This window comes from Triticum aestivum, chromosome 7D (genome assembly GCF_018294505.1).
Source record: "Triticum aestivum cultivar Chinese Spring chromosome 7D, IWGSC CS RefSeq v2.1, whole genome shotgun sequence".
Classification (NCBI taxonomy): Eukaryota; Viridiplantae; Streptophyta; class Magnoliopsida; order Poales; family Poaceae; genus Triticum; species Triticum aestivum.
In genome coordinates, this window is record NC_057814.1 from 289,176,447 (window position 1) to 289,190,342 (window position 13,896).

Sequence of the window (13,896 nt, forward strand, 5' to 3'; positions counted from 1 at the left end):
AACTTTTTCTCCGGCGATCCCCACACCACCGACGGCGACCACTGTCGGCGTTCTGGGAACGGGGGTCCCCAGACTTGCCTGTCTGCGGCCCATAGCGTGGCTAAGCCAGCAGGCCATACGGCCCATCTTCATCAACAAGGCATCCAAGACCCTCGCAAGGGTCCAAGCCTCGCGAGGCGGACGATGCAAGACCTCCTATGGACTGGCCTAGCCAGGCAGGCCCACGAGGAGCGGAGATATCAAGGCGGGGCAAACCACACCAGGCGGGCGCCAGCGCGCGTAGCGTCCTTATTTCCTCTTTGGTTCTAAGGAGGCCAGCGCAGGCGAAGAGTACCGAGGCATCATGCAAAGGTTGCTATATTAGTGCAATGAGACCAAGACCATAAGGACGGCAAGACGGAGGTCACCGTGGAGCCCAAGACGGCGTCACCACCAGAGCTTTTCGCAGGCGAAGACCGCTTTTGTCAGGATAGCTTGTACTAGCTGTCCCCCTTCAAATTTGCCCGCCGTTGTTGGCTCCCTTCCCGCTCGATATTTGGGAAGAGGACCAGGGCCTATATAAGTAGAGCTAGCCACCATAGTAGAGGCATCTCATCTTAGCTTGATCCAACCCGATCGAGAGCCTATCCTAGCCACAAGAACACCTCAACCTCAGGAGGCTGTTCTTCCCTTATACTATTCAACATCAGCCCTAGAGGCAATCCACCACCACCACACTAGAGTAGGGTATTACACCACAACGGTGGTCCGAGCTAGTATAAACCTCGTGTCTTTCTGTGTTGCGAGTTCATCGAGTTCGTCCGCGAGATCTTAGCGAGCTAGGGCGTAGATCGGTAGGAGGGAAAGGCTTCGCGAGCACCCCAGTGTTTCAACTTTAAGGGTTCGCCGGAACCCCACATCTGACATTTGGCGCGCCAGGTAGGGGTGCGCCGGAGCTTCTTCTACACCAACCAGCTCGCCGACACTCCCCAGCCATGATGTCCAGCGACTCAAGGGCCGGCTCTGACCGCTGGGCAGCCTGGCCAGCCCGAGCAGCGCCGCCTGCCCATGAAGATCTCGACCCTGCACTCCAGGCGTCGCGAGCGCCGCCAAACTCCGCCGGACGCGGGCAGCACGGCCAGGCGTCGTCCACCCTCACCCCACGGCAAGTACGAGCCGCCGCAAGAGCAGTGAGCCACGCCGTAGCAACGGCGCCGCGCTCACGGCGGGAGCAAGCAAACATACGGGCAGCGCTCACTGTGGCAAGGGAGCTGCTACGATGTAGGCTGATGGAAAGCGGCCGGGATACACTGCTGGAGCATGTTGCCGAGCTGCTGGATGTAGCGGCGTCGGGAGCACCACCCTTCTGCCATCGACTTTCTTCTCAGGCCACTGCAGGGCCGCGCGGTGAACCTCACCACATCCGCGCACCATCAACTACGCCCGGGGGCTTCATCAACATCAGCACGGCCAGCGGCGTAGGGGGCTCCGACTCCCCTATGCCGCCCGCGACAAGCACGAGCGCAAGCGTCGCCCTCCATGGTCCCAGCCGGATGACATGCTACCATCCTTAGGACGCCACCCTGGGCCGAGCAACATGGAGTGTGGGGCACCACGGCGAGGTATTTGGGGTGACGGCCCTGGAAGCCTACGTGCCCCGCATGATGGACCAAGCGTACGCACCAGAGGACGACCCCGGCTCATTCATTGGAGAAGATTGGGGAGAGGGGGCGCTAGGAGCCGAAGCCTTCCAAGAACCAACGGAGAACCACGACGGTCGCGCCGGCAACGACAACTACAGGGTACCGCTAATCTCTCAGGAACAAGCTTATGCTTACCATGGGCTGCAGATGAATCAGGTTGCAGCGTCGATCGATGACCCTGGCACGGCGGCACCCTTTCCAACAAGGGAGACGCGCTGGGGGCCACCGGGAGGGAGTCAGGAGCAAGGCCCCTCCCCACGGCGCATGACGCCTGGCGACATCCGGAGGTAGGCACTCTGCAGGGGAGGCCTCGATGACCCTTCCCCCGGCAGAGGACATGTGGTCGCCGGGGGCAACGCTGGTGTCCTCTTTCCCTCCTTTGTGTCATCCCGGTGACCGGTCGGCTCAAAGGAGGTCAAGGGTGGCGCAAGGCGGGGCCCTCGTCTGGCGATATGAAGCAAGGCCAGTAACTGTAAAGAAGGCCCAATGCCTGTGAAGCTCGCTGCCCGTGACACTCTCACGTAATAATGAGTTGGGGCTGTACACGCCCCGGACTCTCTAAGTCTACAACATATTCCAAGTATAAGTCATAGACTTGGGGGCTAGCGTGACAAGGATCACTATGCGGAAAGTAAGAAGACAACAGAAGGTTACCTCAGACTTTTGATGGATCTGGTTGACCATGGCGATCTCGGCGTCCCGGCTCTTGTGAACCTGGCTGATGTAGCTAGAAACAAGCTCTCCAATGCTCAAATCGGTGTAGCCCGAGAGATCCAGATTCACCCGGAGGGGTTGCAGCAGCTCCCCCTTCGCGGAGCATTGGGCCAGTGCGGTCGGCCTCCCCGGCTCAACATGCTCCGTCCGGGTAATTACCACGTCCGGGTCGTTAGCCGGTGGTGTTGAGCCAGAGGCCTCCGGATTAGCTGACGCTTCGGTCGTTGTCTTGGTGGTCGGGGCAGGGGCTTCAGGCGCCGTATCCATGGGAATGGTGGCTTCGGAGGCGGTTGGCGGCTCTTGAGCCGTCATCTCCGGCTCGGGCAAGTCTGGCACTCCGGCTGACCTAGTCTTCTTTGCTCTTTTGGTGAGCTTTGCTTGGGCACTGAAAAGACAGAAGTGTTAGGCATACAAAGAGTAAATACAGACAGATAATGTAAGGTGATTGTTATTACCCGGGTGTAGTCTTGAAGGCCGGGAGACTTGACTGCATGGAGTCACCCGAAGAGGGGGAGGTCTCCTGGTAATTGGAGTCAAAAGAATTAAGTGGTTGACGGATAACACCCGCCAACGGATGAAAAGGGTACAAGTGAGAAAAGACCTCGGTGCGACACTTCCTTGTCGCGTCGGGTAACCCGGCGGAGAGGTCGGTGTCCTTGCGGGCCCGGGTGAGACGCCGGCTTTCGTGAACCTGCTGCTTCAAAAGAAATTGAGGGTCTTGATGAGCTAATGGATGAGAAAAGCTTACTTTCCGGGTTACCCTTCGGACTTTCAGCTGTGGCAAAGGCTCCGAGTCGGAGGAGAGTAATGTTACCTCTTCAATCACCGGGTTACTGGCACCGGTGTCATCCTGTCAATAAACAAAATGATGGTAAAGTGGACAGCAGAAAACAACAAATATGGCAAGAGTTTAAAGGTTTAAGGGTTACCTCTGACTCGGAGCTATCGCTTAATTGCAGCAGCTCCGAAGCAGTGGGTCTGCTTCCCTTTTTGCGAGGGGCGGCTCTCTTGGCGGCTTTCTTCGCCTTCTTGGCCTTCTTGGCCGCCTCATGGTCATACTTGACCTGCCAGAATTTATCATCAGCCTGAGAAATACAGTAATGAATTCTTAGCAAGATGGCATGTAAAAGAAGTTGAAAGGTTAAAGGTCAGCGGTTTACCGCAGGGGCCGGATTGGTCTTGCAGAACGGGGCTAGCCCGGTCCTTCCACAGTCTGCCAGGCTCTCGTTTAACAGAGCCTTGGTCTCTTCTTCAGCAACGTCTTCTGGAAGATCATTGCGACTGTGTCTCTGCGGGTCATCCTTTCGCCCGGTGTACTCACACATTAAGCCGGGGCGGCGGCTCAATGGGATCACCCGCCATGAGATCCAGACCCGGACCAGGTCTATTCCGTTCAGACCATTGCCTAGCAGGGCCTTGATCTTGTTGATCATTGGAAGCAGAGGCTGGCGTTCTGCGGCAGTCAGTTTGTCGGATAATGGATGAGTTGGCTCCAGGCGCGTTGGGCGAAAGCCGGGCAGCGGGCTCTCATCAGCCGGGGACGTGTCTTGGCAGTAGAACCAAGTCATGTTCCAGTCCTTGGGGTGACTTGGCGGTTCTGCGTAAGGAAATAGACAGTCCCTGCGCCGTTGGATGGAGATGCCGCCTAGCTCTAGACTTGGACCGTTTGCGCACTCATTTTGGCGGTTCAAATAAAACAGCTCTCTGAAGAGCAGCAGACTCGGCTCTTCTCCAAGATATACTTCACAAAAAACTTGGAAGTTGCAGATGTTTGATATGGAATTGGGTCCTATATCCTGAGGCCGAAGGTCAAACAAGTTGAGCACGTCCCGGAAGAATTTTGAGTCGGGCGGTGCGAAGCCCCGGCTCAAATGGTCTGCAAAGATCACTACCTCCCCGTCCCTTGGCTGTGGTCTTTCTTCTGACGGATCAGGGGCACGGTAGGACATCACTTCCTTCTTGGGCAGATATCCGGACTTAACAAAGTTGGCCAGGGTCTCATCAGTGACGTTGGATTTCATCCAGTTGCAAGTGATGGGAGTCTTGGGAGGCATGGTGACGGTTGGTGGTCTATGAGGAAGAGAAAAGTGTCTGGGTTAATTATAAGCCGGGGATTATCATTCAAACTACAGTGACGACTTATGAAGGGAACTAATGATATATATTGATACGATGAGTTATCTAAGCCGTCGGAGTTTTCAGGATAAGTTGGTCATCTACGGCTTACTGCAGTTAAGTCGGAGGATTCTACGGAGCATGGTTCTCTTTAAACCGGAAAGTTCTACGACGCGTGTTTTCTTTAAGTCGGAAGCATAAGCCGCCAAGATTCAAGGGTTGCAGTTTTTACTAAGTATGGTAAAACGGATTTCACATATTGCAGTAACTTTTTCGGATCAAAATGGTCGGGCGAGGTGAAAATTTTCTAGACCTAAAAAACAGAGGCAGAAGAAGTTCTTGAGGTTGAACATAGTTCTTATGCAGTAAAAAGAGGGTTTTCTTATAGATGAAATGGGTCTCAAACCTCTACCGCAGTGGTTCTACGCGAGGTTAAAGATCAACTAACTACAGTGTCAACAAGAACTACCGAGTCTGTGGGCAATGGTGATGAACACGAAGAACTGAAAGAACCCTACCGCAGATCTGTTCTAGCAAGGCAGAGGAGACTCACCGGAGTTGGAAGGAGCGGAGGTCGCCGCCGTGAGTCTGGTCCGAATCAGGATGATGCAGCGGTGTCGGGTTGTTGGTGCGACATATGCCAAAGGATGGCTTATCATTGTGGGAGCCAATAAAACGTCGCCGGTGCCTGGAAACGGGATGAGGCGAAGACATGCACGCCGGCGAATCTTACCTAGGTTCGGGGCTCTCCGAGGAGATAACACCCCTAGTCCTGCTCTGCGGGGTCTCCGCATGATCACTAGCTCGATAAAGAGTAGCTACAATCGCTCCTAGAGCTGTTGGGATCAAGGGAGAAGAAGAACAAGGCTAGCTCTTGCTTCTCTCTATCTATGGTGTGTGTGCGTGTGCTACCTTGGATGCGAACCCTTTGCATGGGTGCTCCGGGGGGTTTATATAGGCCTACCCCCCGGGGGTACAATGGTAATCCGGCTGGGATCTGGTCCCAGCCGTGAGTGTCTATGCTCGCCGGCTTCTCCGCCGGCTGCTGGGTCCCGCCGGCTGGTTGGTCCCGCCGGCTGCCGGCTACTCGGTCGACAGGCCGGCCCCACCACCTAGGGTCTTGTCGGCGGCTGCTTACTGTAGCCGCGCCTCTGATGATGAGGGCTTTGTCGAGGTGAGCATGGCTACAGTGAGCCGCCTCGGGGGCTATTACTGTAGCCTCACCTCGTCTTGTCTCCTTAATGGGGCTCCTGCTTCGAGGAAGGGAGTAGCCAGCTTCCGGAAGCTGGCTATGCTCCCGGCCGACTAGGGAAAGCCGGGCCGCCTTCACGCCTCTCTCTGGCTGAAGGGGCCCGCAGTCCTTGGGCCGTACAGGAGGGGGTCGTGGATGACATCGTAGCTGGCATGGCTACAGTGCCGGGCCGCACGGGAGACATCCCTCCCGTACGACCTCCTGTAGCCATGCCCACCTCGGGCTTCGGGGGTCGTGGGCCGCACTGTGGCCATGCCCCGTCAGGTCGCCATTATGTAGGAGTGGTTGTGGTCTTGGCCGGCTTCTAGGAGTCGGCGTCTTTCTTGGCCGGCTTCTTGGAGTCGGTGAGGCTGGGTCGCCTTCCGGGAGTCGGCTTTAATGGTAGTCGGCCCGGGAAGGCGGCCCAAATGCTTGGAGTGCTTGAAGGCCCAAAGGCCTGATAAATTTTCTGAAGAGCCAGGGGTAGCCGGTTTAGCTACCCGTGGCCATTTACTCCGACAGTAGTCCCCGAAGCTGATCGGGCTTCGAGGTGGAGTAGGGTTCGAGAAGCTCGAACAGCTTCCCATCGCGACAAGCCGGCAGCTGGGAGCCGGCCTTGGTCAGGCACGTCGCCTGAGCTGAAATCTTCTGGAGTCGGAGGGCGGGAACCCGCTGGCATGTGCGCCGGGCCGCGGGCCAGCCGCGGGCCGATGGCGCGCCACGTAGCCGGAAAGCCTGCCAGCCCACGCGCGAGACGGGACGTTGCCGCAGAGAGGGGGCCCGCCACGTCCACGCCCCGGCCCAGGCGCGGATCTTTTGTATCCCGGAACCGCCCGCACGTTCCGTGCGGCAGTTTCGGCTCGCACTTATGCGTAATAAACGCGAGACGTGGGGGGAGTGGGCGCAGTTAATCCCACGTCTCCCCCCACGTCCGGCCTCTTCGGCCGCGTGAGGCTATAAGTAGGGGGAGGTGGAGGGCGGCAGACCCTCGCACGCTCCTCCTACTCCCTTCGTCTTCTCGCCTTGCTCATTCTCGCAACAGCGCCTCGCCGCCGCGCTCTTCCTCCGCACGCTCCTCCGCCGCCGTGCTAGCTTCCGCCATGCCTCCCCACGTAGAGCAGCGTGGCGGGGATTGGGATGGCTCCATCGTCCACAACGACCACATCGAGTTCCTCCGCGACACATGGCGTCTGCCCAGTGCGGACAAAGTGGAGGTCCACCTCGCGCCGGAGAAAGAAATCAGGCCGGCGCCGCGGGATGGCGAGCGGGTGGTCTTCTGCTCGCACTTCCTGCGCGGCTTCGGCTTGCCAGTGAGCGCCTTCTTCCTCACCTGGCTGGACTTCTATCAGCTCCAGCCGCACCACCTCACCCCCAACGCGGTGGTGCTGCTGTCGGCCTTCGTCACCCTGTGCGAGGGCTACCTCGGCGTCCTCCCCACCCTTGAGCTCTAGGGGGAGTTCTTCCAGTCGAAGCTGGGTACGCGCAGCCAGGGCGTGCCGGCCCACACTGGCGCCTTCATCGCGTCGCGGAGATCGGGCGCCGACAACCCCTTCCCCGTCATCCCGCTGATCCAATCGGTGAAGAAGTGGCAGAAATCATACTTCTACGTGCGGAACATCGCTCCACGGGGCGACTACGTCAACCTGCCGGCTTACGTAGCCGGCCCGCCGGCGGGGAGGCTGCCCCAGTGGTCCTTCCGGGCGGTGACGCTGTCGCAGGGAGGAAACGCCGCCATCGCCCGCCTGCGGGTGATGATCCAGACGGAGGGCCTGACGGGGCCCGACCTCCTGACCGCGTTCGTCACACGCCGGATCCTCCCGCTCCAGAGCCGGCCTCATCTGATCTGTCAGATGAGCGGCCAGCTCGATCCGAGCCGGATGTGTACCAAGGAGATGCCGCAGGCCGACGCCGCCGATATGGTGAACTACCTCGCCAACTGCCAGCTTCCCGACGACTGGCAATTCGGCAAGGAGCCATACAGCCACGCCAATCCTCCGCCTACGGTACACTCCCCTTCTCTTTTTCTCTTTGTCGCCGAGTTCCTCCGGGCCGACTCTAACTCAGTCGGCTCGCTCTTTCGACAGAATCCTCTGCTTCGGCCGGCCAGCGGGGCGGACGTGGAGCGCCGCTTCGCCCCCGACCGGACCGAGCACGACCAGGAGGACCCCGATCTGGGGGCGGTCCATATGGAGGAGGCCGCCGAGCCGGCTGGTGGCCAAGCCGGCGGCGAAGCAGGCGGCGTCGGGTTCTCCGCGACCTTCGACGATTGGCCGGACGAGGACGAAGCCGAAGTCGTCCCGCCCCGCCAACTAGCCTCCGGACGCGGCGCGGGCTCCTCCGGCGCGCAGCCTGCTCGGGGTAGAGGCTAGAAGCGTCGCGCCACCCAGGGCATGTTCGGTAGCCAGACGAAGAAGCCGAGGGGTGGGGCGGCAGCCACCAGGCGGGAAGAAGCGGCCGCGAAGGCGGCTCGCTTCCGCAAAGTGGTGAAGCAGCCGCAGGCTATGTCAGCGTAAGCTTTCTTTCTTTCTGTGTATTCTCCTTCTTTCTTTTCTTGGGTGGTCTTCTGAACCTTTGTCTTCTTTTCTTTGATCAGAGCTCCACTGTCACTCGAGCGGGCGGCTGCCGGCTCCGTTGTCGACTCGCCAGGGGGCTCTGGGAGCACCACCCGCCGCGTAGATCCCCGCGCCGCCCTCCTGGAGGCGACGGAAAGGAACGCGCGGGAGGTGGAGGCACGGAAGGTAGCCGCCGCCCAGGCAGATCGGGACGAGCAGGCGGCGAAGGCGCTCGCCGAGGCTGCAGCCAAGGCCCAGGCAGAGGCCGAGGCCGAAGCGGCGGCAGGGGAGGCCTTGATGGTCACCCCCCTGCGCGCCATGGCGCCCGGGGACGCGGATCCCTCGCCAGGGGGAGCCAGCGGTTCCCAGCCGGGTCTGGGCGGGAGCGGCGACGACGTCATCTTCGTGAGGGAGGCGCCGGGGCCGACTCCTCCGACTAGGGCGGCCCAAGGCGGTCAGACCGAGCCTGCGCTCGCACGGTCGGCGGAAGGCGAGCCGGCCGCGGGAGCTGAGGTGGTAGTCCGGGTTCCGCCAAGCCGGCGCGCAGGGAAGGCCGCGTCGGAGCCGCATAAGGCGGCGTCGGAGCCACGGCCGGCCGTGGGCTCCAGCTCGTCGGCCCGAGACGCGGAGGTGGCCAGCGCTACCTCCGGGTGGACGCCAGGCGGAGGGACAGCCGTGGTGAACATCGCTGCACAAGACGTCCGGACCCGGCTCCAGAACCAAGCCGCGACGCTGAGGCAGTTCACCGACGAATTCCTCGCCACGCGGGCTGCCATCCGGGTTAGTATTCTCATCTTCTTCTTGATTTCTCTCGTGGGGGCGCGTCAGCGCACCCACTGGGTGTAGTCCCCGAGATTCGGGCCGACTGCTGAGCAGTCGGCTCGGATCTTCCTTGATGATTTCTCATCGTTGCTTTTGTTCTTACTTCGGTCTTCTGTCCATCTTGCAGGACTACCACAACCTCCGAGCGGCCGCCTTCAACTCCCAGGCTCGGGAGCTGACGCAGAAGACCGCCGATCTCGCTGAAAGCCAAGGTATGTGACTTGATCTCTATCTCATGTGGGGGCGCGTCAGCGCACCCACTGGGTGTAGTCCCCGAGATTCGGGCCGACTGCTGAGCAGTCGGCTCGGATCTTCCTTGATGATTTCTCATTGTTCTTCTTGTTCTTCTATCTCTGCAGCGGCCAACGCCAGTCTAAGGGCACAGCTGGGGGAGTCCCAGACTGCTCTTCGTGCCAAGGACGCGGAGCTCGCCGCCTTGGTGCAGGAGCGCGACCGCCTGGTCAAGAAGCTGGCCGACCAGGAGGAAAGCCACAAGGCGGCGCTGAAGGCCGCGCAGGACCGCGAGGCCGCCCTCCAGGCCGAGTTCGAGACGGAGGCGGTCGCCTGGGACGAAGCCAGGCAGACTCTGGTCTCCGGCTATGGCCAGATTGAGGATCTGGTTGACGGTAAGTCGTCTACCCCTTCGTCCTTTCTTGCCATCTGTCATTTTGACTTGTTTCTCTGACTTGGGGTTCTTCTTTTCTTTTCTGCGCAGAGTACTTCCCCGGCTATTCCACTACCGCCAACCAGGCCATCGAAGCTCGTCGCCAGGCGAAGAGGCAAGCCGGCTTCGAGATTTCGCCGACTGCCGGCCGCTCGCTGGAGGAGCAGCTCCTGGCGATCCAGGCTCGTATCCAGCCGGCTCACAGGCTGCTCCGCCGGCTTCAGCGTGCCGGGTCGCAGGTCCTGGCCGCCCTCTGGCCTGGCCAAGTGATCCCGCGCACTCCCAGTCGGACCGCCGACTGGCTGGAGGTGGCCGTCGGGCGCTTCGAGGCTTGGAAGGCGTCAGCGGCTCGCTCCGGCGCCGGGCGGGCGCTGGAGTTCGTCAAGGCCTGGTACCCAGGCCTGAATCTGGACCAGCTGGCCACCTGGCGGCAGCAAGCCGACGCGGAGCTGGAGCCGGCGCGGCCGGCCATCATTCGACGGGCTTCGGCAATCGCCGACTACACCGACACCAACGTCTTCGCCCCCGAGGTGGACGACAATGGAGTCGCCCAGCCGGAAGATTGGTTCGGGCTGGACCCGGCGCACAGCGAGGACTCGGCGGAGGAGATCGACTCCAGCGACGAGGGCGAAGAGGAGGAGGAGGAGGGTGAAGACGTCGAGCCGGCTGGTGGAGCAGCCGGCCAGCCTGACCGCGCCTGCAGCACTACGCTGCGTGCGAGTGCGTCTCCTGTTGTGGGAGGCGGTCAAGCCGGGACCAGCTAGGCGGCCACTCCTTCAGCCGGCGAGCTGCCTTCACCGACCAACTCGGCCTTCGCGCCTTTGTCTTCTTTCTTTTGTTTCCTGTCTTGTTACTTTTGAACAATGTTTTTGGTTAAGTCTGCGCAGTTCCACCCACTGGGTGTATTCAAACTTAATTCTGTTGCCAGCCTTTAGGCGGCTTTATGTACATAAGTTATGCAATCGGCTTTTCCTTGTACTTTCGCTTTTTGTCCTTCTGCTTTTTCCTTTGCCACCCTCCCTTGGTTCCCGCCTCCCTAGTCAAACAGTTGCTCTGCAATCTGTAGCCGGGGAGTGCCTGGCCGATTGGGGAGGGGGAAGTACTTTTAGCTCGGTCGGACTTAAGCTAAGTTTTTAGGAAGCCGGCCAGCCGGCTGCTGTGACAGCCGGCAGACATATATGGAGGCCGTCTTTTTGCTATATAGGTTAGTTGTTCCTTCGCCGTTTTCGTGTGGGCGTCCTTTCTGTCTTCTCTCTTGCTAGTCGGACAGTCAGTTCTTTGAGCTGCGACTTTCAACAAGAGAGGACTGGGGAGCCGGCGCACTACTTTGCTGACTTCGGGAAGAACTTATAATATAGCTTGAGGCGGCCAGTCCCCGGGCCAACTAGTCGGACTCGGTGCCGGACAAGAATTCAAAATGTAATAAGACATTCATGGATATGACACTCGTCATCCATAGATAAATAAAAGGCAGTCCCCGAGTACTGTTTGGGGGGCCTGTTGGTTTGTAACTTAATACAAAGGGGGTAGCGTGATACATACTGCTTTTCAGCTGTAAAATCGTCTTAGGAGGTTTGCGTTCCATGGTCGCTCCGACTCCTTGCCGGAGTCGTCTCTCTTGCGTGCTCTTGGCTTTTGCGCGTCGATCAAGTAGTAGGAGTCGTTGCCGAGTGCCTTGCTGACGACGAAGGGGCCTTCCCAAGGGGCCGAGAGCTTGTGCTGGCCGGCTGTTCGCTGGATCAGCCGGAGCACAAGGTCGCCCTCTTGGAAGGATCTTGGCTGGACCTTGCGGTTGTAGTAGCGGCGCAGGCCTTGCTGGTAGATGGCGGACCGGTTGAGGGCTAACAGCCGGCCTTCTTCCAGTAGGTCGACGCCATCTTCTCTTGCTTCTTTGGCTTCCTCCTCCGTGTACATGGTGATCCGAGGCGAGTCGAACTCGATGTCTGTTGGGATGACAGCCTCGGCACCGTACACGAGGAAAAATGGAGTGAAGCCGGTTGACTTGTTGGGTGTAGTGCGCAGACTCCAGAGGACAGCCGGCAGCTCTTCGAGCCAGCAGCCGGCCGATCGCTCCAGTGGTACAACCAGTCGGGGTTTGATGCCGGAGAGGATAAGTCCATTTGCTCGCTCGACCTGGCCGTTTGACTGCGGGTGGGCAACGGACGCTAAGTCCAGTCGGATGCCCTGTGTCGCGCAGAAACGTGCCAGTGCGCCTTTGGCGAAGTTTGTGCCGTTGTCGGTGATGATGCTGTGCGGCACGCCGTACCGAGTGGTGATGTCGGTGATGAATGTCACGGCAGTCGGCCCGTTCAGCTTCTTAATCGGCTTTGCTTCGATCCACTTTGTGAACTTGTCCACAGCAACGAGTAGATGTGTCAAGCCACCGCGGGCCGTCTTGAAAGGGCCCACCATGTCCAGTCCCCAGACGGCGAAAGGCCAGGTGAGGGGAATGGTCTTGAGGGCAGAAGCCGGCAGGTGTTGTTTGGAACTGAAGACTTGACATCCTCTGCAGGTCTTGACTATTTCTTTAGCATCCTCCAAGGCAGTCGGCCAGAAGAACCCATGGCGGAAAGCCTTGGCCACGAGGGATCTTGAGGCGGCGTGGTGGCCGCATTCGCCTTGGTGGATGTCTTTGAGGATTGCCACCCCTTTTTCTGGCTCGACGCAACGCTGGAAGACTCCAGTAACGCTGCGCTTCACCAGCTCCCTGTTGACTATTGTGTATGCTGCGGCTCGTCGTTGCACTAGTCTTGCTGCGATCTCATCAGTCGGCAGCTCTCTGCTGACTAGGAACTTGAGGATGGGCTGGGCCCATGAGGGAGCTGTGACTTCTTCTGCTGTTAACGTGGCCACCATGACTCGGGTGGGTGGGTTGGGTCTTGCGTTGGGGTCGACCACCACTTCTTGCGTCGTTGCAGTCCCCGGGCCGACTGCTGCAGTCCCCGGGCCGACTGCTGCAGTCCCCGGGCCGGGCTCTGAGGTCCCTGGGCCGGGTGCGACTACGTCAATTCCCGGGGCAGTCGTCGAAGTCCCCGTGCCGCTTGCGGGATTTCTTGAGCCGGATCCGGCTGTTTCTGGCGCAGGCGGTACGAAGATGGAGTCCGACTCTGGAGACGCCTTGATGGACGGCTTGAGGAGGCGTTGGAGGGAGACGCCAGTCGGTATGGCTTGTCGGGTGGAGCCGATCCGTGCTAGGGCATCTGCTTGGTCGTTGTCGGCCCTAGGCACATGAAGGAACTCGCACCCTTCGAAGTGTCCGCTCATCCGCTGGACGAGGAAGCGGTAGCTCGCCATGTTCGCGTCCTTGGAATCCCAATCGCCAGATGATTGCTGGACCACTAAGTCGGAGTCGCCGTAGCACAGGATCCGGCGTATGCCGAGCTCTTTGGCTAGCCGGAGCCCATGTACGAGCGCCTCGTACTCGGCCACGTTGTTGGAGGCGGCGAAGTGGATCTGCAGCGTGTACTTGAGCTTGTCGCCTTTGGGAGAGGTGAGGACGATGCCGGCTCCCAAGCCGGTGCGCATCTTGGACCCGTCAAAGTGCATCCGCCAATGGGTAGAGTCGGGAGCCGGCGGTAAGTACTGGGTCTCGGCCTAGTTGACGAGGAAGTCGGCCAATGCTTGCGACTTGATGGCGGTGCGGGGTTGATAGAAGATCGTGTAGGGCGCCAAGGCAATGGCCCATTTGGCCACCCGGCCGGATGCATCCCTGCTGCCTATGATCTCGGCGAGCGGGGCAGTGCACACGACCGTGATGGGGTGCTCTTGGAAGTAGGGCTTCAATTTCTTGGCAGCGAAGTACACCCCATAGCACATCTTCTGGTAGTGCGGGTAGTTTTGCTTTGAGCGGGATAGTACTTCGCTGATATAGTAGACCGGCCTCTTGACCAGCTGGGCTCGGCCTTCCTCCGGGCGCTGGACCACAACAACAGTGCTGACGACTCGGCTTGTCGCGGCGATGTAGAGGAGCATGGGCTCCTTCTCAGTCGGCGCGGCCAGGACAGGCGGAGTGGTCAACATTTTCTTCAACTCATGGAAGGCTTGGTCGGCTTGATCATTCCATTCAAAGTGAGTGGACTTCTTCATGAGTCGGTACAGGGGGAGAGCCTTCTCTCC